General features: G+C 46.9%; 1 long non-coding RNA gene across 1 annotated transcript; it reads left to right on the forward strand.

Annotated features, from left to right (window-relative positions):
* The first annotated feature begins 343 nt into the window (after positions 1-343).
* LOC137522853 (uncharacterized) lies at positions 344-23,937 on the forward strand. The gene is made up of 3 exons (XR_011022460.1): positions 344-412; positions 15,539-15,843; positions 23,724-23,937. It is a non-coding gene; the product is annotated as an uncharacterized lncRNA (long non-coding RNA).
* Positions 23,938-24,799: the final 862 nt, after the last annotated feature.

The raw sequence follows: 24,799 nt of genomic DNA on the forward strand, positions 1-24,799 counted from the left end.
ACAGACTTGTAAGAGAAGACTGATAGCTTGCTGCCCGACATGCTCCAATGCTGATAACTTGGATACAGGTGGGCTACTAGGGCAGTGTTTCTCAACATTTTACCCCTTAGCATAGTAAACATTATCACTCCTTGACAAATATATATATATATATATATATATATATATATATACACTAGTAAAAAGGCCTGCCCGTAAAAAAACGGGCGCTAGGCCATGGCCGCTACACCCCCGCAATGCTCACACAGATGCGTCCCGATCGCCCATCCCCCATCGCTGTCCAAAGTATATGCATACAGGGAGAAATTGCTTGGCAGTTGGAAAAAACTGTTATTTCCCACAATGCAATGAGGTTCACAGACAGAAAATTGTCAAGTCTGGAAGCACGGACATCCATGGCTACAATTACTAGGTAATGCCGAGTGATGTTGATCCTGGGATTTTATCTTATTGCCATCTGGAGTTGGGAAGGATTTTTTTCCCTTTTGGGGCTATTTGGATCATGCCTTGTAAGGGTTTTTCGCCTTCCTCTGGATCAACAGGGATGTGTGAGGGTGCAGGCTGGTGTTGTACTTTGTTCTCTGGTTGAACTCGATGGACGTATACCTTTTTTCAACCAAAGAAACTATGTAACTAAGTAACACACAGGGACAGGGTGCAGAGACACAGGGGTTTTATTATATAGGATTTAATCGTAGTACTAAACAATTCTAAATAATTTCCAAGCATTAACTTTTACTTTTCACTAAAAAACAGTATATCAAACCTGAGTACCCCGTGGAACCATCAGAAGTACCCCTGGGGTACGCGTACCACACGTTGAGAACCTAGGTACTAGGGCACCCTACTGGAGAAAAAAAACTCAAGCAAAAACGGGAACACATATAGCATAGTAAGTTTTTGACAGGGATGAGTGGAGGAAAAGAAGTAAGTGGCTATTCACAAAAGAGGGTTGCAGAGGGGCAACTGACCGCTGGAAGCAGGTAGAGACAATAATCCCGACTCCACTTGAAGTGTCCAATTGGGCCTCGATATGGTCGCTCTTCTTGTGAAAAATGACTGGCTCTTGGAATGGTGTTGGCCAATCAAGACCGGGGAAAAACCCCTCCAACCTCAATGGGATGGGGGTGAATGCAATATTAAAGGAGTTTGCCTATTTATCCTGGCTATACCAGCATTTAAATGATGTCCCTACCAGTGCTGGGCCGAAATTACGCATGAGCGTAATTACGCATCGTAATTCAATGTAAATTTACGCGTAAGTGCTACGCGTAACTTACGGTCTTACGCGTAATTATTTACGCGTAAGGCGTTAAGTGGTATCGTAATTACACTGTCTACTGTAATTGCTAGGTATGCGTAATTTTACGAAGATTTACGCGTAATTTTACGTAATTACTAACGTAAAAACTCCCCTTTTCTAAGAGTAGCCAATCAGTCAACATCCTAAGCAACCAATAGTATCTTCTCCCGCCCTTCAGTATATAAGCGTACGTTTTTACGCATACGAATGATGTGTACGCAATAGCTGTCACATTGACGGCTATTGCGTACACATTGTCCGTATGCGTCAAAAAATACGCATTAATGGGTATTACGGCACTACGCGTAACATCGTAGTGTAAGGGCCTACATTACGGTATCCTTGCGCGTAACTGCGTAAGTTAACGCGTAATTACAGTGATGAACCGTAGATAATTTCCTACGCCGTAACCGTAATTGCGTAATGCGTAATAGCGTAAAATTACGCGTAATGATCCGTAAGCGTAGATTTTTCCATTGCGACCAGCACTGGTCCCTACAGTGCAATGTATGGGGATAATATATTATTTGGAAATAAAGGTGTATATTTTTCTATATTGTGATTTTCGTTTTCTCATTTTACCCTAGCAATAATTGTACGCCCTTATCAGGGCCGGAGCTACCATAGGAAAAAAACATAGCCTCATGTCATACATATTTAAAAAGCTGAGTATCTAAGGCAACAATTTATGTATTCTATCTACCTACCTATCTATACTCAGGCCACCTACCTATTTAACCTATACTGCATGCACCTACCTATCTAATCTATACTGCATGCACCTACCTATTTAACCTATACTGCATGCACCTACCTATCTAACCTATACTGGGGGCACCTACCTATCTAACCTATACTGGGGGAACCTACCTATCTAACCTATACTGGGCAGCACGGTGGTGTAGTGGGCAGCACGGTGGCATAGTGGTTAGTGCTCTTGCCTTGCAAGTGCTGGGTCCCCTGTTCGAATCCCAGCCAGGTCAACATCTGCAAGGAGTTTGTATTTTCTCCCTGTGTCTGCGTGGGTTTCCTCTGGGTACTCCGGTTTCCTCCCACATACCCAAAAACATACATATAGGTTAATTGGTTTCCCCTGTGCAAGTGGGTGTGGCTTGCGGGTGTATGGGGCCCCATAATCTCCTATTTCCCAGGCCCCCATGCGTTGTCAGACTGCCCCTGCTCTGTGTGATCTAATTTAGACAGACAAACAGGGGCCCCATAATCTCCCCATAATCTCATATGGGGCCCCATAATCTCCTATTTCCCAGGGCCCCATGAGTTGTCAGACTGCCCCTGCTCTGTGTGATCTAATCTAGGCAGTCAAACAGACATCCGAAATAAGAATTATAGAAAGCAGACATGATAAAACAGGCTGCAGCAGTTTTCCTGTCTTTTCTCTGTACTACAGTTTGTGAAAAGAGAAGTTATATGATCCAGGCAGGCAGACAGCAGGGGAGGGAGGGGCACAGGAGTTAACCAGGCTGGAGGGGAGGACACAATGCTTTAGAAAGGCTTCAGCTTCAGGAGAAATAAGGAAGTGCTACTTACAGATATAAATGTGAGTCTGTTCTATCCGCTATGATGTACCAGATGTAAACTTTATATGTTCAACTGTACACAGTGCATAGACTACATATATGTATTGCCATTCAGACCCTTTTTTCTGGCTGGAGGTCGCCTTTAACCTCTTGAGGACTGCAGTGTTAAACCCCCCTAAAGACCAGGCCATTTTTCACTAAATTGTCCTCTGCAGCTTTAAGGCCTCACTGCAGGGCCACACAACTCGGCACACAAGTGATCCCCCCTTCCCCCTTTTTATCCCCACCAACAGAACTTTCTGTTGCTGGGGTCTGATTAGTGTTGGGCGAACATCTAGATGTTCGGGTTCGGGCCGAACAGGCCGAACATGGCCGCGATGTTCGGGTGTTCGACCCGAACTCCGAACATAATGGAAGTCAATGGGGACCCGAACTTTTGTGGTTTGTAAAGCCTCCTTACATGCTACATACCCCAAATTTACAGGGTATGTGCACCTTGGGAGTGGGTACAAGAGGAAAAAAAATTTAGCAAAAAGAGCTTATAGTTTTTGAGAAAATCGATTTTAAAGTTTCAAAGGGAAAACTGTCTTTTAAATGCGGGAAATGTCTGTTTTCTTTGCACAGGTAACATGCTTTTTGTCGGCATGCAGTCATAAATGTAATACATATAAGAGGTTCCAGGAAAAGGGACCGGTAACGCTAACCCAGCAGCAGCACACGTGATGGAACAAGAGGAGGGTGGCGCAGGAGGAGAAGGCCACGCTTTGAGACACAACAACCCAGGCCTTGCATGAGGACAAGAAGCGTGCGGATAGCAATTTGCATTTTGTCGCCATGCAGTCATAAATGTAATACAGATGAGAGGTTCAATAAACAGGGACCGGAAACGCTAACCCATCACAGATGTTCATTGTTCATGTTACTTGGTTGGGGTCCGGGAGTGTTGCGTAGTCGTTTCCAATCCAGGATTGATTCATTTTAATTTGAGTCAGACGGTCTGCATTTTCTGTGGAGAGGCGGATACGCCGCCGATCTGTGACGATGCCTCCGGCAGCACTGAAACAGCGTTCCGACATAACGCTGACTGCCGGGCAAGCCAGCACCTCTATTGCGTACATTGCCAGTTTGTGCCAGGTGTCTAGCTTCGATACCCAATAGTTGAAGGGTGCAGATGGATTGTTCAACACAGCTACGCCATCTGACATGTAGTCCTTGACCATCTTCTCCAGGCGATCGGTGTTGGAGGTGGATCTGCACGCTTGCTGTTCTGTGTGCTGCTGCATGGGTGTCAGAAAATTTTCCCACTCCAAGGACACTGCCGATACCATTCCCTTTTGGGCACTAGCTGCGGCTTGTGTTGTTTGCTGCCCTCCTGGTCGTCCTGGGTTTGCGGAAGTCAGTCTGTCGGCGTACAACTGGCTGGAGGAGGGGGAGGATGTCAATCTCCTCTCTAAAGTCTCCACAAGGGCCTGCTGGTATTCTTCCATTTTGACCTGTCTGGCTCTTTCTTCAAGCAGTTTTGGAACATTGTGTTTGTACCGTGGATCCAGAAGGGTATAAACCCAGTAATTGGTGTTGTCCAGAATGCGCACAATGCGTGGGTCGCGTTCAATGCAGTCCTAGGCCGAAGAGGTCATAGCCTAGGGTCACAAAACCTGTTTATTGGGCAATTTCAATGGTGGCGAGTCTGACGTACATAAATCGCAGCAATGGCCGTTAGCAACGTCTGAATCTCACGAAATGTCTCATGCAGGTAGAAGACATATTGTTAGACTTGGGCTCCAAAGATGGGTTCCCTACATCTCTGCAAACCAGAGTTACAGGGCTCCAAATTTGGTAAAATCCCCCATAGGCTTTCATTGGGCCTCCTATTTACAGTTCCAAAATCTCACATCTTTTCAAAGGGCAATTACTCAGCAGTGGCAAATTTTCTAGCATTGTAGGGACCCTTAGGGGGAACATGACTGGTGAGTTTCGGGCCCCTAGGCCGAAGAGGTCATAGCCTAGGGTCACAAAAACCTGTTTATTGGGACTATTTCAATGGTAGTGATGGTGACGTACATAAATCGCAGCAATGGCCGTTAGCAAAGTCTGAATCTCACGAAATGTCTCATGCAGGTAGAAGACATATTGTTAGACTTGGATTCCAAAGATGGGGCCCCTACATCTCTGCAAACCAGAGTTACAGGGGTCCAAAATTGGTAAAATCCCCCATAGGATTTCATTGGCTCCCTATTTCACTTTCCAAAATCTCACATCTTTTCAAAGGGCAATGGCTCAGCAGTACCAAATTTTCTAGCATTGTAGGGACCCTTAGGGGGAACATGACTGGTGAGTTTCGGGCCCCTAGGCCGAAGAGGTCATAGCCTAGGGTCACAAAAACCTGTTTATTGGGGCTATTTCAATGGTAGTGATGGTGACGTACATAAATCGCAGCAATGGCCGTTAGCAAAGTCTGAATCTCACGAAATGTCTCATGCAGGTAGAAGACATATTGTTAGACTTGGATTCCAAAGATGGGGCCCCTACATCTCTGCAAACCAGAGTTACAGGGGTCCAAAATTGGTAAAATCCCCCATAGGATTTCATTGGCTCCCTATTTCACTTTCCAAAATCTCACATCTTTTCAAAGGGCAATTACTCAGCAGTGGCAAATTTTCTAGCATTGTAGGGACCCTTAGGGGGAACATGACTGGTGAGTTTCGGGCCCCTAGGCCGAAGAGGTCATAGCCTAGGGTCACAAAAACCTGTTTATTGGGGCTATTTCAATGGTAGTGATGGTGACGTACATAAATCGCAGCAATGGCCGTTAGCAAAGTCTGAATCTCACGAAATGTCTCATGCAGGTAGAAGACATATTGTTAGACTTGGATTCCAAAGATGGGGCCCCTACATCTCTGCAAACCAGAGTTACAGGGGTCCAAAATTGGTAAAATCCCCCATAGGATTTCATTGGCTCCCTATTTCACTTTCCAAAATCTCACATCTTTTCAAAGGGCAATGGCTCAGCAGTACCAAATTTTCTAGCATTGTAGGGACCCTTAGGGGGAACATGACTGGTGAGTTTCGGGCCCCTAGGCCGAAGAGGTCATAGCCTAGGGTCACAAAAACCTGTTTATTGGGGCTATTTCAATGGTAGTGATGGTGACGTACATAAATCGCAGCAATGGCCGTTAGCAAAGTCTGAATCTCACGAAATGTCTCATGCAGGTAGAAGACATATTGTTAGACTTGGATTCCAAAGATGGGGTCCCTACATCTCTGCAAACCAGAGTTACAGGGGTCCAAAATTGGTAAAATCCCCCATAGGATTTCATTGGCTCCCTATTTCACTTTCCAAAATCTCACATTTTTTCAAAGGGCAATGGCTCAGCAGTACCAAATTTTCTAGCATTGTAGGGACCCTTAGGGGGAACATGACTGGTGAATTTCGGGCCCCTAGGCCGAAGAGGTCATAGCCTAGGGTCACAAAAACCTGTTTATTGGGGCTATTTCAATGGTAGTGATGGTGACGTACATAAATCGCAGCAATGGCCGTTAGCAAAGTCTGAATCTCACGAAATGTCTCATGCAGGTAGAATACATATTGTTAGACTTGGATTCCAAAGATGGGGTCCCTACATCTCTGCAAACCAGAGTTACAGGGGTCCAAAATTGGTAAATCCCCCATAGGATTTCATTGGCTCCCTATTTCACTTTCCAAAATCTCACATCTTTTCAAAGGGCAATGGCTCAGCAGTACCAAATTTTCTAGCATTGTAGGGACCCTTAGGGGGAACATGACTGGTGAGTTTTGCCACTGCTGAGCCATTGCCCTTTGAAATGGTGTGAGATTTTGGAACGGTAAATAGGAGGCCCAATGAAAGCCTATGGGGGATTTTACCAATTTTGGACCCCTGTAACTCTGGTTTGCAGAGCTGTAGGGACCCCATCTTTGGAATCTAAGTCTAACAATATGTCTTCTACCTGCATGAGACATTTCGTGAGATTCAGACGTTGCTAACGGCCATGGCTGAGATTTATGTACGCCACCATCACTTCCATTGAAATAGCCCAAATAAACAGGTTTTTGTGACCCTAGGCTATGACCTCTTCGGCCTAGGGGCCCGAAACTCACCAGTCATGTTCCCCCTAAGGGTCCCTACAATGCTAGAAAATTTGGTACTGCTGAGCCATTGCCCTTTGAAAAGATGTGAGATTTTGGAAAGTGAAATAGGGAGCCAATAAAATCCTATGGGGGATTTTACCAATTTTGGACCCCTGTAACTCTGGTTTGCAGAGATGTAGGGACCCCATCTTTGGAATCCAAGTCTAACAATATGTCTTCTACCTGCATGAGACATTTCGTGAGATTCAGACTTTGCTAACGGCCATTGCTGCGATTTATGTACGTCACCATCACTACCATTGAAATAGCCCCAATAAACAGGTTTTTGTGACCCTAGGCTATGACCTCTTCGGCCTAGGGGCCCGAAATTCACCAGTCATGTTCCCCCTAAGGGTCCCTACAATGCTAGAAAATTTGCCACTGCTGAGTAATTGCCCTTTGAAAAGATGTGAGATTTTGGAACTGTAAATAGGAGGCCCAATAAAAGCCTATGGGGGATTTTACCAAATTTGGAGCCCTGTAACTCTGGTTTGCAGAGATGTAGGGAACCCATCTTTGGAGCCCAAGTCTAACAATATGTCTTCTACCTGCATGAGACATTTCGTGAGATTCAGACGTTGCTAACGGCCATTGCTGCGATTTATGTACGTCAGACTCGCCACCATTGAAATTGCCCAATAAACAGGTTTTGTGACCCTAGGCTATGACCTCTTCGGCCTAGGACTGCATTGAACGCGACCCACGCATTGTGCGCATTCTGGACAACACCAATTACTGGGTTTATACCCTTCTGGATCCACGGTACAAACACAATGTTCCAAAACTGCTTGAAGAAAGAGCCAGACAGGTCAAAATGGAAGAATACCAGCAGGCCCTTGTGGAGACTTTAGAGAGGAGATTGACATCCTCCCCCTCCTCTAGCCAGTTGTACGCCGACAGACTGACTTCCGCAAACCCAGGACGACCAGGAGGGCAGCAAACAACACAAGCCGCAGCTAGTGCCCAAAAGGGAATGGTATCGGCAGTGTCCTTGGAGTGGGAAAATTTTCTGACACCCATGCAGCAGCACACAGAACAGCAAGCGTGCAGATCCACCTCCAACACCGATCGCCTGGAGAAGATGGTCAAGGACTACATGTCAGATGGCGTAGCTGTGTTGAACAATCCATCTGCACCCTTCAACTATTGGGTATCGAAGCTAGACACCTGGCACAAACTGGCAATGTACGCAATAGAGGTGCTGGCTTGCCCGGCAGTCAGCGTTATGTCGGAACGCTGTTTCAGTGCTGCCGGAGGCATCGTCACAGATCGGCGGCGTATCCGCCTCTCCACAGAAAATGCAGACCGTCTGACTCAAATTAAAATGAATCAATCCTGGATTGGAAACGACTACGCAACACTCCCGGACCCCAACCAAGTAACATGAACAATGAACATCTGTGATGGGTTAGCGTTTCCGGTCCCTGTTTATTGAACCTCTCATCTGTATTACATTTATGACTGCATGGCGACAAAATGCAAATTGCTATCCGCACGCTTCTTGTCCTCATGCAAGGCCTGGGTTGTTGTGTCTCAAAGCGTGGCCTTCTCCTCCTGCGCCACCCTCCTCTTGTTCCATCACGTGTGCTGCTGCTGGGTTAGCGTTACCGGTCCCTTTTCCTGGAACCTCTTATATGTATTACATTTATGACTGCATGCCGACAAAAAGCATGTTACCTGTGCAAAGAAAACAGACATTTCCCGCATTTAAAAGACAGTTTTCCCTTTGAAACTTTAAAATCGATTTTCTCAAAAACTATAAGCTCTTTTTGCTAATTTTTTTTTTCCTCTTGTACCCACTCTCAAGGTGCACATACCCTGTAAATTTGGGGTATGTAGCATGTAAGGAGGCTTTACAAAGCACGAAAGTTCGGGTCCCCATTGACTTCCATTATGTTCGGAGTTCGGCCATGTTCGGCCCGAACCCGAACATCTAGATGTTCGCCCAACACTACACGTGACCCGTTCGGCCAATCACAGTGCTAGCCGAACGTTCGGGTAACGTTCGGCCATGCGCTCTTAGTTCGGCCATATGGCCGAACAGTTTGGCCGAACACCATCAGGTGTTCGACCGAACCCGAACATCACCCGAACAGGGTGATGTTCTGCAGAACCCGAACAGTGGCGAACACTGTTCGCCCAACACTAGGTCTGATCACTCCCCCAATGTTTATTTTTTTATTGACAAATATTTTTCTTATTTACTTTTTTTAAAAATGTGCTTTTTTTTTTATCCTACTCCCTCCCTTCCTCCTTCCGTCAGCCTATCAGCGCGATCGGCTGTGATAGGCTTCAGCCTATCACAGCGGATCACTTTTGTGCTTCTGGAGGGGACAGCAGAGTGGCACGGCTGTCCCCTGTACAGCGCTGCCTTAGATCGCAGTGCTGTACCTAGTAAGTAGACGGCGGTTTTGCCGTCTAACAGTCTCCTAGCGGTGATCGCCGCTAGTAGACTGAAGGCAGAGCGGAGCTCCGCCCTCCAAGCAGCGAATGCGTGATCTCCTGCAAACCACGCCCGATCGGTGTTAAGCGTTCCTGGGGATGTTAATGCCTGTACTTTGTCCACTTAGCGAAAGGATTCCTGAATTAGGTGTTAGCGTTGCAAAGAGAACACTGTATATTTCAATAAAGCACATGAAAGCAGGAAACACAGCTTGATCTGACACCTGGTATTTGTGGTATTACCGCAGTTTAGTGAATTATGGACTATATGGCCCAACATGGATGGATGATAAAGCTCTACCTGTCTTTTATACCAGATAATTATAGATAGCCCTGTTTAGTTTTATTCTGAAATTAGAATGTTACTATGGTAACCTAAAGCTTCTAATGCCTTTCAGCCTTTTCCATTCTTCACATCTAGTTGCTGAGTATCATCTGTTCCACTTCCATTCCTTTCATAGCCAAGTTGCAGGCTTGATCCATTGTACTGGAAAGTACTATGATCAATTAATTTCATTATTTAAAAGTATCCCATTAACTTATAGAGTGGTTTGGAACATTCTGCGGTTTTTGGCATAATAATATATCCTAAATGTCCTAAAATGTCTGTCTGTCTGCCAAAGTCTACGACACTTTATCGGTATTCCGCTGAGTGTCAAGTAATTAACTTTCAGTTTTGCAACAAATTACATTTCTATCCTTATAGGTGTAGTCGGAGTTTCCTAAGCGATTTCTAAGGTCTCTTTTCCAGGGACTGTTGATAGGCGGTGAAATGCCTCTCAAACTCCCATAACTGCTCACTGCTGCCTGGTAACTGCTTGTTGAGGCCTGCTAACTGCTCACCGCTGCCTGGCAACTGCTTGTTGCTGTCTGCTAACTGCTCACTGCTGCCTGGCAACTGCTTGGTAAGCACACCGCTCAACAGTCCGTGTAAAAGAGGCCAAAAACAGCCCATTAGAAAGGAATTTGATGATTTGGAAGAAAACGTTAGCATTTGGGATGATTTGGAAATAAAGAGAGGGAGGTGATTTCGGAAGATTCTCCCTTCACCTGATATGAAGGTCAGCAAATGCCAACATCTTACAAGGGCCTTTTTTCCAATGCGTGTATTCTGATCTTGATCTTTGGCGATTCTTCGATTGCAAGGACACGGTGCAAACGTACTGAATGCTGAATTTTCCCACTGTTTGCATTTGGGGTTAAGTCAAGAGGAGTGCATAAAAATTGTGGTGATATTTACTGCACTAAAAATCTTGGCGTTTTTCTCTGGGGAAAGAGGGGAGGCGGGGCCAGCCAGGTGTCAGAAGTTGAGTGATGCGGGGTCTTCAGGACGGCTGTGCGGGACAAGGCTGCTCAGGTAACTATAGCAGGCTGCAGCATTTTGTAAATTACTGTGGAGATCCGCTATTGGGCCCTTTTCCATTAGTAATCGCAATCCCCAATCACAAACGCCAGCGAATGCAAGTTTTCATTAATTTTGTTATGCTATTGCGATTTTCATTTGCATTGCATTATCCCTCTTAGTCCTCTTGCACACTACATGCGATTCCGATTTGCATTTTTTAATCGATTTTAACATGCGATTACGATTTTTCATTGTTACTGTATGCTACGTTTTTTCTGCGGTTTTTGTTGGTTTTTTTTATAGCATCTAGGGAAAATCGGAATCGCAAATCAGAATCGGAATTGCAAATCGTATTTGCAGTGTGCAGGGAGCCTTACAGTGTGAAACCAGCCTTAAAATTGCTCCAGAAAGCAATTTGCAAATCCAATCACTATAGTGGAAAACACTTCTCATGATTTCTATGATAAAGTAGTAGCAGCAGCGTGTGTACAGAGCATGGAGCAGCAGCGTGTGTACAGAGCATGGAGCAGCAGCGTGTGTACAGAGCATGGAGCAGCAGCGTGTGTACAGAGCATGGAGCAGCAGCGTGTGTACAGAGCATGGAGCAGCAGCGTGTGTACAGAGCATGGAGCAGCAGCGTGTGTACAGAGCATGGAGCAGCAGCGTGTGTACAGACTATGGAGCAGCAGCGTGTGTACAGACTATGGAGCAGCAGCGTGTGTACAGAGCATGGAGCAGCAGCGTGTGTACAGAGCATGGAGCAGCAGCGTGTGTACAGAGCATGGAGCAGCAGCGTGTGTACAGAGCATGGAGCAGCAGCGTGTGTACAGAGCATGGAGCAGCAGCGTGTGTACAGAGCATGGAGCAGCAGCATGTGTACAGAGCATGGAGCAGCAACGTGTGTACAGAGCATGGAGAAGCAGCGTATGTACAGAGCACGGAGCAGCAGCGTGTGTACAGAGCATGGAGCAGCAGCATGTGTACAGAGCATGGAGCAGCAGCATGTGTATAGAGCATGGAGCAGCATCATGTGTATAGAGAATGAAGCAGCAGCATGTGTACAGAGCATGGAGCAGCAGTGTGTGTACAGAGCATGGAGAAGCAGCGTGTGTACAGAGCACGGAGCAGCAGCGTGTGTACAGAGCATGGAGCAGCAGCATGTGTACAGAGCATGGAGCAGCATCATGTGTATAGAGAATGGAGCAGCAGCATGTGTACAGAGCATGGAGCAGCAGCGTGTGTACAGAGCATGGAGCAGCAGCGTGTGTACAGAGCATGGAGCAGCAGCGTGTGTACAGAGCATGGAGCAGCAGCGTGTGTACAGAGCATGGAGCAGCAGCGTGTGTACAGAGCATGGAGCAGCAGCGTGTGTACAGAGCATGGAGCAGCAGTGTGTGTACAAAGCATGGAGCAGCAGAGTGTGCACAGAGCATGGAGCAGTTCTGGGGAACTTCACAGAGCACAGAGTCAGGTATGAGCACAGCTCTGTGCCCCTGCTGTGTGAATGCTTTACTTTCCCCTTCATTACCAATGCCGGCTGTCCTCATTATTATCTGTATCCAAACTGTTCCTGGTCGATCCTGTTGTCGATCGGGAGCAGATCAGACATGTGGGAAATAATCGTCAGATTCTGTCAGTCAGATAGAAAATTGCATTGTGTACCAAGCATGATGTCCTACCATATATGTATATATATATATATATATATATATATATATATATATATATATATATATATATATATATATATATATATACTGTATCGTGCGTCGTGGCTGAGGGAGACCTTTCAGGACTCCCCAACCCCCCCCCCCCCCCCCCTTGAAAATCCTGGGTTTGCCCCTGGAGTTGACATGCAGAATTTTCCTGCAACATAACTGACCACTGTGAACACGCCCTAAAGGTTATTTTTTGAGCCGAGAGGAAGTTCGAGAGGAAGTTTTGAGTTCATGTCCGCTTTAATCCATCTCCGTATAAGGAGGCGAAAAATTATCCCTCTTAGTCCTCTTGCACACTACATGCGATTCCGATTTGCATTTTTTAATCGATTTTAACATGCGATTACGATTTTTCATTGTTACTGTATGCTACGTTTTTTCTGCGGTTTTTGTTGGTTTTTTTTATAGCATCTAGGGAAAATCGGAATCGCAAATCAGAATCGGAATTGCAAATCGTATTTGCAGTGTGCAGGGAGCCTTACAGTGTGAAACCAGCCTTAAAATTGCTCCAGAAAGCAATTTGCAAATCCAATCACTATAGTGGAAAACACTTCTCATGATTTCTATGATAAAGTAGTAGCAGCAGCGTGTGTACAGAGCATGGAGCAGCAGCGTGTGTACAGAGCATGGAGCAGCAGCGTGTGTACAGACTATGGAGCAGCAGCGTGTGTACAGACTATGGAGCAGCAGCGTGTGTACAGAGCATGGAGCAGCAGCGTGTGTACAGAGCATGGAGCAGCAGCGTGTGTACAGAGCATGGAGCAGCAGCGTGTGTACAGAGCATGGAGCAGCAGCATGTGTACAGAGCATGGAGCAGCAACGTGTGTACAGAGCATGGAGAAGCAGCGTATGTACAGAGCACGGAGCAGCAGCGTGTGTACAGAGCATGGAGCAGCAGCATGTGTACAGAGCATGGAGCAGCATCATGTGTATAGAGAATGGAGCAGCAGCATGTGTATAGAGCATGGAGCAGCAGCGTGTGTACAGAGCATGGAGCAGCAGCGTGTGTACAGAGCATGGAGCAGCAGCGTGTGTACAGAGCATGGAGCAGCAGTGTGTGTACAAAGCATGGAGCAGCAGAGTGTGCACAGAGCATGGAGCAGTTCTGGGGAACTTCACAGAGCACAGAGTCAGGTATGAGCACAGCTCTGTGCCCCTGCTGTGTGAATGCTTTACTTTCTCCTTCATTACCAATGCCGGCTGTCCTCATTATTATCTGTATCCAAACTGTTCCTGGTCGATCCTGTTGTCGATCGGGAGCAGATCAGACATGTGGGAAATAATCGTCAGATTCTGTCAGTCAGATAGAAAATTGCATTGTGTACCAAGCATGATGTCCTACCATATATATATATATATATATATATATATATATATATATATATATATATATATATATATATATATATATATATATATATATATATATATACTGTATCGTGCGTCGTGGCTGAGGGAGACCTTTCAGGACTCCCCACCCCCCCCCCCCCTTGAAAATCCTGGGTTTGCCCCTGGAGTTGACATGCAGAATTTTCCTGCAACATAACTGACCACTGTGAACACGCCCTAAAGGTTATTTTTTGAGCCGAGAGGAAGTTCGAGAGGAAGTTTTGAGTTCATGTCCGCTTTAATCCATCTCCGTATAAGGAGGCGAAAAATGGGAGAAAGATGGCTGCCTGCAGTGAAAGGGTTAATGCGCAGTGGAACATGACTGTGTGCTATAAATGAATAATAACAGTGCTACAGTCACAGGTATCTTTCCGCAGCTCAGTCCCAGCTACGGTGAATTCTCTGAGACTGATTTTCACCAAAATGAAGCAAAATATATTTAAAGGGCTGGACCAGCTCTATTACATGCTATTTGCGATGTTCACATTGTTATTAAAGACAAAGGTTAATTATATGTGTGCCGCATGCTTTGTGGGGCTGGTAATAGAGATGAATAATTTCCATACGGTTTCCTTTGTGAGGAACTAGTTGAAAGCTTTTGTCCCTTACTTCACAAGGAGCAATGTATTTCTTCCAATGTGGAAGAGTGGTCTATTCAGGTGGCACCACCCACTGCGAATTCATGCTTAATAGACTGAATAAGAGGAAAAACTCCACAGCCGTATCCAGGCTTACTCAGTAAGGCAGGGCAAAGAGCAATGATCTGCAGCAGGGCCGTTTCTGGCCTATGTGACGCCCCAGGCAATGCCCCCACCCCAAAATACACACACACGCGCACGCACGCACGCAAGCACGCACGCACGCACGCACGCACGCACGCACGCACACACACACACACACACACACACACACACACACACACACACTATGCTGTTGATAGAGGGCACTCATTTAACATTAGGAACTGCATTTCTAAAGCATAAAATTATAGGGAAAGTGAAGTGAAGAGAGAAGTAATTTGCCCTACAAAAAAGCACTACCCTCTAAAAGAATTAGCAGCGGTGTTGCTAGGATCCCAGAATATACCAAAGATGGACCAAAGTGAAGGCTGGTTTGTCGTTAGCACAGGGCGTCACAGCAAAAAGTGGGTATTCACATAACAGATTGTATGTTGGTCCAAATACTGCTCATTTTAAAAGTACATTGACCTAGGCTGTGATCAGTAGATTGTAGTGGCTAGCAGTGGTATTAGTGAATTTTCGCCAAAGTCATTTACACATTGAAATTGCTGTTGTCGAGAAAATATTTGCGAAAATACATTGTATTTTCTCAATATGGTTCATGAAAACAAATTTTTCTTTCCTGTGCAAAAATTATCAAAACGCAAAAAAAAATCTTTATTTTTACAGCAAAAAATAACAAAAAGCACAAAAAATCATTATTTTATTATTATTTAGCATTTATATAGCGCCGACATATTCCGCAGCGCTGTGCAGAGTACCGGTATATTGTCTTGTCACTTAACTGTCCCTTTGAGGGGCTCACAATCTAATCCCTATCATAGTCCTATGTCTATATTATGTGGTGTATGTATTGTAGTCTAGGGCCAATTTAGGGGGTAGACAATTAACTTATCTGTATGTTTTTGGGATGTAGGAGGAAACCAGAGTATCCAGAGGAAACCCACGCAGACACGGGGAGAACATACAAACTCCTTGCAGATGATGACCTAGCTGGGATTCGAACCGGGGACCCAGCGTTGCAAGGCGAGAACTGTAACCACTACGCCACCGTGCTGCTATCAGAGAAAATCACACAAAAAATTGGAAAAATCACAACCGTATTCAATTTTTGCTCGAAAATCAAATTATACATTATTTTGGTGCAAATGAATGTGAAAAGAATATTGTCATTTTGCTCATCCCTGGTGACTAGCTGCTAGTGACAGATTCCAGTGGCAGGTAAGTGGTTATCAGTTGATTCTAGTGTTCGGCGTTCAGCGGCAGACCAGGACCTGGGGCCAGTTGCTGCAGGAGATCGCGCACAGGCTTGAGGGGCGGAGCTCTGCCCCACCCCACCTTCAGTCTCTGAGCAGCCGCTCGGGAGACTGTTAGACAGCGAAACCACCATCTTTTCACTTGGTACAGCGCTGCGATCTGCAGCAGCGCTGTACTGGGGACAGCCGTGTGACACAGCTGTCCCCCTGGGACACAAGAGAGCGATTGGTTCTCATAGGCTGAAGCCTATGAGAGCTGATCGCCATGATTGGCTAGCTGGGGGGAAGGGAGGGAGGGTTTTAGAAAAAGAAAGAAGGAAAGAAAGAAAGAAATAGTAAAAAAATAGTAAAAAAAATAATAACAAATATTTAATTAAAAAAAATAAACACTATCTACAGAGAGCTCTGTTGGTGAGATAGAAAAGGAGGGGGAGGGGGGGGGATCACTTGTGTGCTGTGTTGTGCGGCCCCGCAGCGAGGTCTTAAAGCTGCAGTGGCCAATTTAACTAAAAATAGCCTGGTGTTTAGGGGGGTTTAGCACTGTGGTTCTCAAGAGGTTAACCACTTAGCAACTTCTGCCACGCTTTTCTACCTCTTTGTTTATAAACACCTGCAAACACATGTAAATACTTGATTTTGTTTTCTGTTTTTAGAAATCAGAGTTAGTAAAGCACCATCTTGTGGCCAAAAACTAAAACTACTTCCAAATACACCATTATTCACTTACCATAGAAAAATGAAATGCATTTTCATTATTTTTTTAACTCCTTCACCCCTAACTAAAAATGAATATATTATCGCCATACATTGTACTAGGGACACAATTTAAACATTGTAATAACCAAGACAAATTGGCAAATAAAATGTGTCTGTTTTATCTACAATAGCACATTTTATTTTGAAACTATAATGGCTGCAGTCTGAGAAATGGTGATTTTTTTTTATTTTCTTCTTCTTCTTCCCTGTTTAATGCATATAAAATAATATAATTCTTAGCATAAACTACTGCACAAAGAAAGCCTAGTTTGTTCCGCAAAAAATAATCAATAGATAATTTCAGTGTGATAATTAGTGTTGGGCGAACAGTGTTCGCCACTGTTCGGGTTCTGCAGAACATCACCCTGTTCGGGTGATGTTCGCGTTCGGCCGAACACCTGGTGGTGTTCGGCCAAACTGTTCGGGTTCGCCCGAACGGCTCATTGCCTGGCCGAACAGGGCCCCTGTTCGGCACGAACAGGGCCCTGTTCGCCCGAATACTGGCCCCCTATGGGGTCGCAGGCATAAGGGGGGAGCATGCCCCGATCGCGGGGGGGGTCGGAAATTCCCCCCACCCCCTCCGCTAGCGCTCCCCCCTCTGCCCGCTTCCCCATTCAAAAGTTAGGAAGTGAAACTGTACCTGTGCGGCCGGTAGTGGGTGACTGGCAGTGGGCGGCACTATGGAGAGACTGAGGAGGAGGAGGAGTCCGGAGAGTGACGCGTTGAGGGAGGCCGGGCAGTGGGCGGATCAGCAGTAGTACGGTACTACTGCTGATCCGCCCACTGCCCGGCCTCCCTCAACGCGTCACTCTCCGGACTCCTCCTCCTCCTCAGTCTCTCCATAGTGCCGCCCACTGCCAGTCACCCACTACCGGCCGCACAGGTACAGTTTCACTTCCTAACTTTTGAATGGGGAAGCGGGCAGAGGGGGGAGCGCTAGCGGAGGGGGTGGGGGGAATTTCCGACCCCCCCCCGCGATCGGGGCATGCTCCCCCCTTATGCCTGCGACCCCATAGGGCCCCCAAAAGCGGGATGTTCGGGGAGTTCGGGGTTCGGCCCGAACATGCCGAACATTGCGGCCATGTTCGGCGAACTTTCCCGAACCCGAACATCCAGGTGTTCGCCCAACACTAGTGATAATTAGCGATAAAGTTATTACCGAATGAATGGGTAGAGCTTTTGAAGAGGAAAAAACATGTGGTAGAGAAGTGGTTTTAAAGTTACATAAACACACTTTCTAGTAGGACAATATATATATTTACACAAATCTGTACCTCATACATAAATGAGGGATAAGTGAGGAAGAAAGAGGGACAAAGAGATTTGAATGCCAAATAGGGACTGTCCCTCTGGAAAAAGGACACGGGAGAAGGGCCATGCAGAGGATCCTCAAGGGAGCAGTGCTCATATTCTAAAAAGAAGCACCAATCAATTGTGATAAATTGTGTATGTAATTCCCCATTGACAGAAAACAGTATCAGGCAATCTCTGGACCCCCCCCCCCCCCAGTGGCGGCGCCACACTGGGGCTTACCCAGGCTTCAGCCCCAGCTGGTGACTTATCAGCCCCCCTAAAGCCCCCCCCCCCCCCCCGCCGCCGTGGCCACCGCAAGTTCCTTCAGGAGGAGGACTGTCTGGACACGTGAGGAGGGCCTGGCGCTGACTGTCACCACCAGCTATCAGTCACCGCCCCGGCCCGGGACATATACATAATGCTGGTACACTAGCAGCCACGCAGAGCGGCCTGGATATAAAAAATTCTGTCACGTGACGACGTCCAGCGTCACGTGACACTTGCAGCGCGCTTCCCTCGCCTGGCCCGCACAGGCAGCTTCAGCAAGTTGCCGCCGAAGAGGCGAAGAAAAGAGATTGCGTGTCTGCAGCATGCCCAGCACTCACACCCACCCAGCCCAGACACCCACGGACAGCACAGGAAACGTCCGAGCGGTGTCGGACTGGAGCCGGGCCAGCCAGAGCTGAGGCAGCAGCAGCAGGAGGAACTCGTTACTCTGAGCGAGGAAGGAAGGCTCAGTCAAGGCAGCTCAAGGTGGGTGTCCTCCTTTCCTGTGTCCAGCCAGCCAACTGCCAATTTTATTTTTTTTGCACAGGCCTGAGCTCAGCTGCCCTGGGGGGCCCCAGCCCACCACACCAGCCAGGCTTGAGGCCTTCCCACCCACCACCAGCCAGGCCTGAGGTGCCCCAGCCCACCACCACCAGCCAGGCCTGAGCTGCCCTAGCCCACCACCACCACCAGACAGGCCTGAGGTGCCCCAGCCCACCACCACCAGTCAGGCCTGAGCTGTCCTGGGGCCCCCAGCCCACCACCACCAACCATGCCTGAGGCCTTCCCACCACCATCCAGGCCTGAGGTGCCCCAGCCCACCACCACCAGCCAGGCCTGAGGTGTCCCAGCCCACTACCACCAGCCAGGCTTGAGGCCTTACCACCACCAGCCAGGCCTGAGGTGCCCCAGCCCACCACCACCAGACAGGCCTGAAGTACCCCAGCCCACCACCACCAGCCAGGCCTGAGGCCTCCAGCCCACCAACAGCCAGGCCTGAGGTGCCCTGGGGCCCCCAGCCCACCACCACCAGCCAGGCCTGAGCTGCCCTGAGGTGCTCCAGTCCACCACCACCAGCCAGGCCTAAGCTGCCCTGGGGCCCCCAGCCCACCACCACCAGCCTGGCCTGAGCTGCCCTGAGGTGCTCCAGTCCACCACCACCAGCCAGGCCTAAGCTGCCCTGGGGCCCCCAGCCCACCACCACCAGCCAGGTCTCAGGCCTCCAGCCCACCACCAGCCAGGCCTGAGGTGCCCTGGGGCCCCCAGCCCACCATCACTAGCCTGACTACATATACTGGGGACAGCTATACGCCTGACTACATATACTGGGGACACTGGCTGTCTGTCATTATGTGCATTAACTGGTGAAACGCTGTCTCTCATTACATGCATTTACTGGGGAAACGTTGTCTGTCATTATGTGCATTAACTGGTGAAAAGCTGTCTCTTATGTGCATTTAATGGGGAAACTCTGTCTGTCATTATGTACATTAACTGGCAAAAAGCTGTCTCTTATGTGCATTTACTGCAGAAACGCTGTCTGTCATTACGTGCATTTACTGGTGAAAAGCTGTCTCTTATGTGCATTTAATGGGGAAACGCTGTCTGTTATTACATGCATTTACTGGTGAAAAGCTGTCTGTCATTACGTGCATTTACTGGTGAAAAGCTGTCTGTCATTACGTGCATTTACTGGTGAAAAGCTGTCTGTCATTACGTGCATTTACTGGTGAAAGGCTGTCTGTCATTACGTGCGTTAGCTGGTGAAAAGCTGTCTCTTATGGGCATTTACTGGTGAAAGGCTGTCTCTTATGTGCATTTACTGGGGAAATGCTGTCTGTCATTATGTGCATGAACTGGTGAAAAGTTGTCCCTTGTGTGCATTTACTGTGGAAACGCAGTCTGTCATTATGTGCATTAACTGGTGAAAAGCTGTCCCTTATGTGCATTTACTGCGGAAACGCAGTCTGTCATTATGTGAATTAACTGGTGAAAAGCTGTCTCTTATGTGCATTTAATGGGGAAACTGTCTGTCATTACATGCATTAACTGGTGAAAAGCAGGCTCTTATGTGCATTTACTGCAGAAACGCAGTCTGTCATTATGTGCATTAACTGGTGAAAAGCTGTCTCTTATGTGCATTTAATGGGGACACGCTGTCTGTCATTACGTGCATTAACTGCTGAAAAGCTGATTCTTATGTGCATTTACTGGTGAAAAGCTACCTGTCATTATGTGTGTTTACTTCATTTTTTTTTCCATGTAACTACGTTAGCTGGTACAACTACATTACAGTTAGCCCCGCCCACATGACATCATGACCACGCCTAATCCCCCCCCCCCCAAGCCCGGCCTGCCAGCCCTCGTGCCCCCTTTGAGCCCCCCCAAAAATCTGAAGCTGGAGCCGCCTACTGCCCCCCCCCCCCTCCCTCTCTTTCTTTGATAGCAATTATCAGGCAGACTTTGAGTGTCCTCCCAACCCCCTAGATAGAAGTAGTAAACAACCTTTTTTGCTCCACCACCCTCAAAACAGGAGTGACAGGTGCCCACTATCGGAGTAGGAACAGTGGAGCCTGATATAGGCAGGGCCGGAGCTACCATAGGAAAAAATGGGCAATTGCCCCAGGGCCCCAGAGCCTGTAGGGGGCCCCAAGGTATCCCTCCCCTATCTTAACTGTTGCTCCCCAGGGACTCTGCAGAGTCTGTTAAGTTGGGAGGTGATTGGGGGAGGGTCAGCAGCCAGCTCAGGGGCCCAGGAGGGAAATTTGGCTGCAACAAAGGGCCTCTAGTGGCGCTTTTTGGTCAGGGGGTGTCTGTTGGGGGGCCCCCAGGCTAATTTTGCCCTAGGGCCCAATTGTTACTTGAACCGGCCCTGGATGTAGGGGCAGCCTCACCTATAGTGACTGCGACCACTGTCCTTCTTGATAAGCACCCAAGCTTCCTTTCAAGCAAAGAAGACGTGGTTGCCAATATGTAGTGGTTGCATCAGTACATTTCAGTAATTGCTAAAGTGCAGTGGGTGCTAAAATGGGAAGGCCCAGTTTATGCCAAGTTGCAGTGAGTGCTGATGTGCCAAAGTACAGTCTGTGTCAAGTTGCAGTGGGCACCAAGGTCCAGTTTGTACAATGTTATAGTATTGGGTGTTGACTGGACAGCAGATGGTGCTAAACAAGTGCTAGTAGGTGCAGGGTGCGGCACCGTGCCATATGAGTGCTGGGTACAGGAAGGTGTTGTGGGAAAGACATGAGTGGGTTGTGAATGCCATGTGGGCTCTGGATATGTGCGACGTTTACTGGTTGTCATATGGGTTTGGACCATGGGTGGGTACTGGGTGCAGGCAATGAAAAGGTACTAGGTGCATAAAATGACTAGGTACTGTATGCCATGTGCGTACTGACCATGGTTGGGAACTGGGTGCAAGCCATGAAGGGTACTTAGTGCCGTATGGGTGTTGACATAGTAGGTGGGTAGTGGGTGCCATATGGGAGCTGGATGCTAAGTATGAGGTGAACTAAATCCCATGTGTGGGCCAAGTGCTGGCTATGAGGGGAACTTGGCGTTGTGTGAGTACTGAGTGTCCTGTGGGTGCACGATCATTTATATAGACAGTATTTCTGAACGACTTCTTTACGACTCTGCTCTGTGTTTTACTTTCTAATTGCATACACTCCAGTTGTCCCTATTTTGGAAGAACAGTCCCTATTTTCAAATCAGTCCCTTTTTGACCAGTTGTCCTTAATTCAGGCTTGAGCAGTGGCCAAGCAATAGGGAATGGAGTGGCTGTGATCTCACTAGGGTCCCTGCACCTGAGATGCCCACATGGATCCCTCCCCCAGTCACTGCATTAGCTGTTAATCCTTTCCTTCTCCTCACACCTCTCACACACAGTGGCTGTCCTTGGAGAGCTGCTTTTGGTGGTCTCTAAGGGCTGGAACCTAATACAAAAACGCTATCGCTAGTCGCAATTGCTAGCATTTTGTATGAGCGGTTTGTAAGCGATTTCATGAACGTTTTCGGTAGCGATTTAAAAAAGTGTAATCAATTTGTCAGTGGTTGTGTAGCGATTAACGAGTAGCGTTTTAAATTCTAATTGGTCCTTTCAATTAATTTTCCTTTTGTAACAGTGTGCGGTAATGTAAAACGCTAGCAAAATCTCTCTGTGGAGGTTTTGACGAGCGATTATGCCAGCTTTTATATACTTTACATTGCAGAAACGCTAACGCTAAACGCGAAAACTGCTGCGTGTCCTGCGTTTTGCGATTTGGTCATCGCAATCGCTCCAGTGGAATTTGGCCCATCCATTAACATTAGCTGAGCATTTAGGGAAATCGCTAACGGTTTGAATCACTCCCTAAACGTTCAGAAAATCGATCTAGTGGGTTCCAGCTCTAATAGCATACAATTATATTATACATAGGCGGCTGCTACAAGTATTATACATAGGCTGCTGAGTGTGCTGGCAGGGGCGTAGCAATAGGGGTTGCAGAGGTAGCCACGCATCGTGGCCCTTGGGCCAGAGGGGCCCCGAAGGACCCTCCCTCAACGACAGTATTAGCTCTCTATTGTTCCTGTGCTCATAATAATCACTTCTATAGATACTTTGAATAGTGGTAATCATTAAACTGTTCCCCATCCCCTTCTTGCACCTCTGACACTGTAGTTGCCATTGGCAGGTTTTGGTGCGCCGTATGAATTGCTATGTATAGAGTGCTTGGAGGGGGGCCTCATTGTAAAACTTGCATTGGGGCCCATGGTTCCTTAGCTACGCCACTGTGTGTTGGATACAGGGCTGAATAAATAAATGTTGTGAATTGCAATACAATACGTGTGTATGCTTTATATGAAGGCTCTTTTTGTTTTTTGTTTGTTTTTGTATAGTATTCCTTGGTAGCTACTGCATGCATCCGTGGAGAAATGAAAAATTCTCTTTTCCTCATAAATTGTTAAATACCCTCATAACTGAAGGCGTTATGTCAGTTCCAAAAGTTCCATGACTGGAATATAAATCATTTTGAAGCTCAAACTGAATGCTATAAACGCAGATCAGTCGTTATACTGTATGTTGTTGAAAGGCTTTTTGCACTGTAAAAAAAAAAAAAAAAAAAAAAATCTGCTGCAGCTGATGTGTACAGAACACACCACGAGGTGGCACTGCGGGAAGTCTTTACATGGTGTCCTTTTACTAAAAACCAGGGCATAGCAATAATGTAATGCACCAAATGCTCAATTGCTGTGGGTCTTATAAGTGTCATGTTATATTGCTGCTGCAGTTATCTTAAGCACAGTTCTGAATGAGAATTGTGCTGTAAGTGCTATTGCAAGAACAATGTTATCTAACATTCCGTGATGCTGGACACACATCTATTGACCTGTTGTTGTTCAAGTGCCATATTTCTATACAAAAAGCCTCTCTAGAAAAATTACATTTCTGTTACATAAATATGCTCTGATCTCATTACCAGACAGGGAACGGTTCAGAATGTTCTGTTTGAAATGTTAAATATAACCCTTTGCCTCTCTCTTTTGCAGTCGGAGAGCCGTTAATGTGCGACGCAGGACTCCTGACGCGGCGCATTGTATCCGTGGCCCACGTAAGGCCTTTCTGCTGGCCTAATTGTCGCTACCCTGCTGGATGATTTTCCCATTCCCCCATCTGATCCGTTCTGCCTGGCATGTTAACCATTTCACCTCTGCCTTACTATAACTGCCATAGTTCTCTTGTTTATGGAATACTTTTTTGTAATGTGCCTACTGATAGATTTTATGCAATCAAAATAATTGTATTAACAAACAAAGGGATACTACTAGAGCATACTGTGTTCCCTGTACATTTTTTATTTTGTCAGAGGATATTATTTTCTACTACTATTATTATTTTGTATTGTTATGGCACTGATATCTTTTGCAGTGCTTTAACATAGTCATGTCACTAAGGCTCAGTTCACATTGCATTTTAAAGCCAAACGGATGCGGTAATGCGGATCCGGTTTCCATTCCACCGGATCCGTGATGCTTCGTTCACACTGGCTTAAGGATCCATGAAAAAGGATCTGATCACCGGTCGATCGGATCAGTTTTCTCTTCGATCCGTCACCTGAGCAGGTGGATGAGGGAGGGTTAACTTATCAGGCTTCTGTCTTCCTCCTTGTGTCACACGTCAAGTCACATGACTATGACACTTCCTCCTTCCACCCGGAAGAAGGAAGCTTGATAGTCACATAAGGCGACGTGGGACAATAGGGGAAGAGACAGAAGCATGGTAAGAAACCCTCACTCATCCGCCCGCTCTCACTGGTTTCCCCGCAGACCCCCACCCCCAGGGGAGCGTCCCCCTAGACCAACACCTCCAGATAAACACCCCCAATGGAGTGCCCCCACATACCCCCCCACCCTCACTTCCAGTGGAGCGTCCCTAACTTCCCCCCCAGACCCCCACCCCCACTAGTGAGAAGAAATGTTCAGTTCTCCCCTTGCCCACAATGCAGGGCTTCATCTTACATTTCCGGTCCGCTGTGCTCAGCGGTCCGGAAAAATAGGTGCTGCAGCAAAGTGGCATTCCATCCAGCGGAACGGATGGAACAGATCTATTTGAGCAGACGGATGTA

Source organism: Hyperolius riggenbachi, chromosome 6 (genome assembly GCF_040937935.1).
Source record: "Hyperolius riggenbachi isolate aHypRig1 chromosome 6, aHypRig1.pri, whole genome shotgun sequence".
NCBI lineage: Eukaryota > Metazoa > Chordata > Amphibia > Anura > Hyperoliidae > Hyperolius > Hyperolius riggenbachi.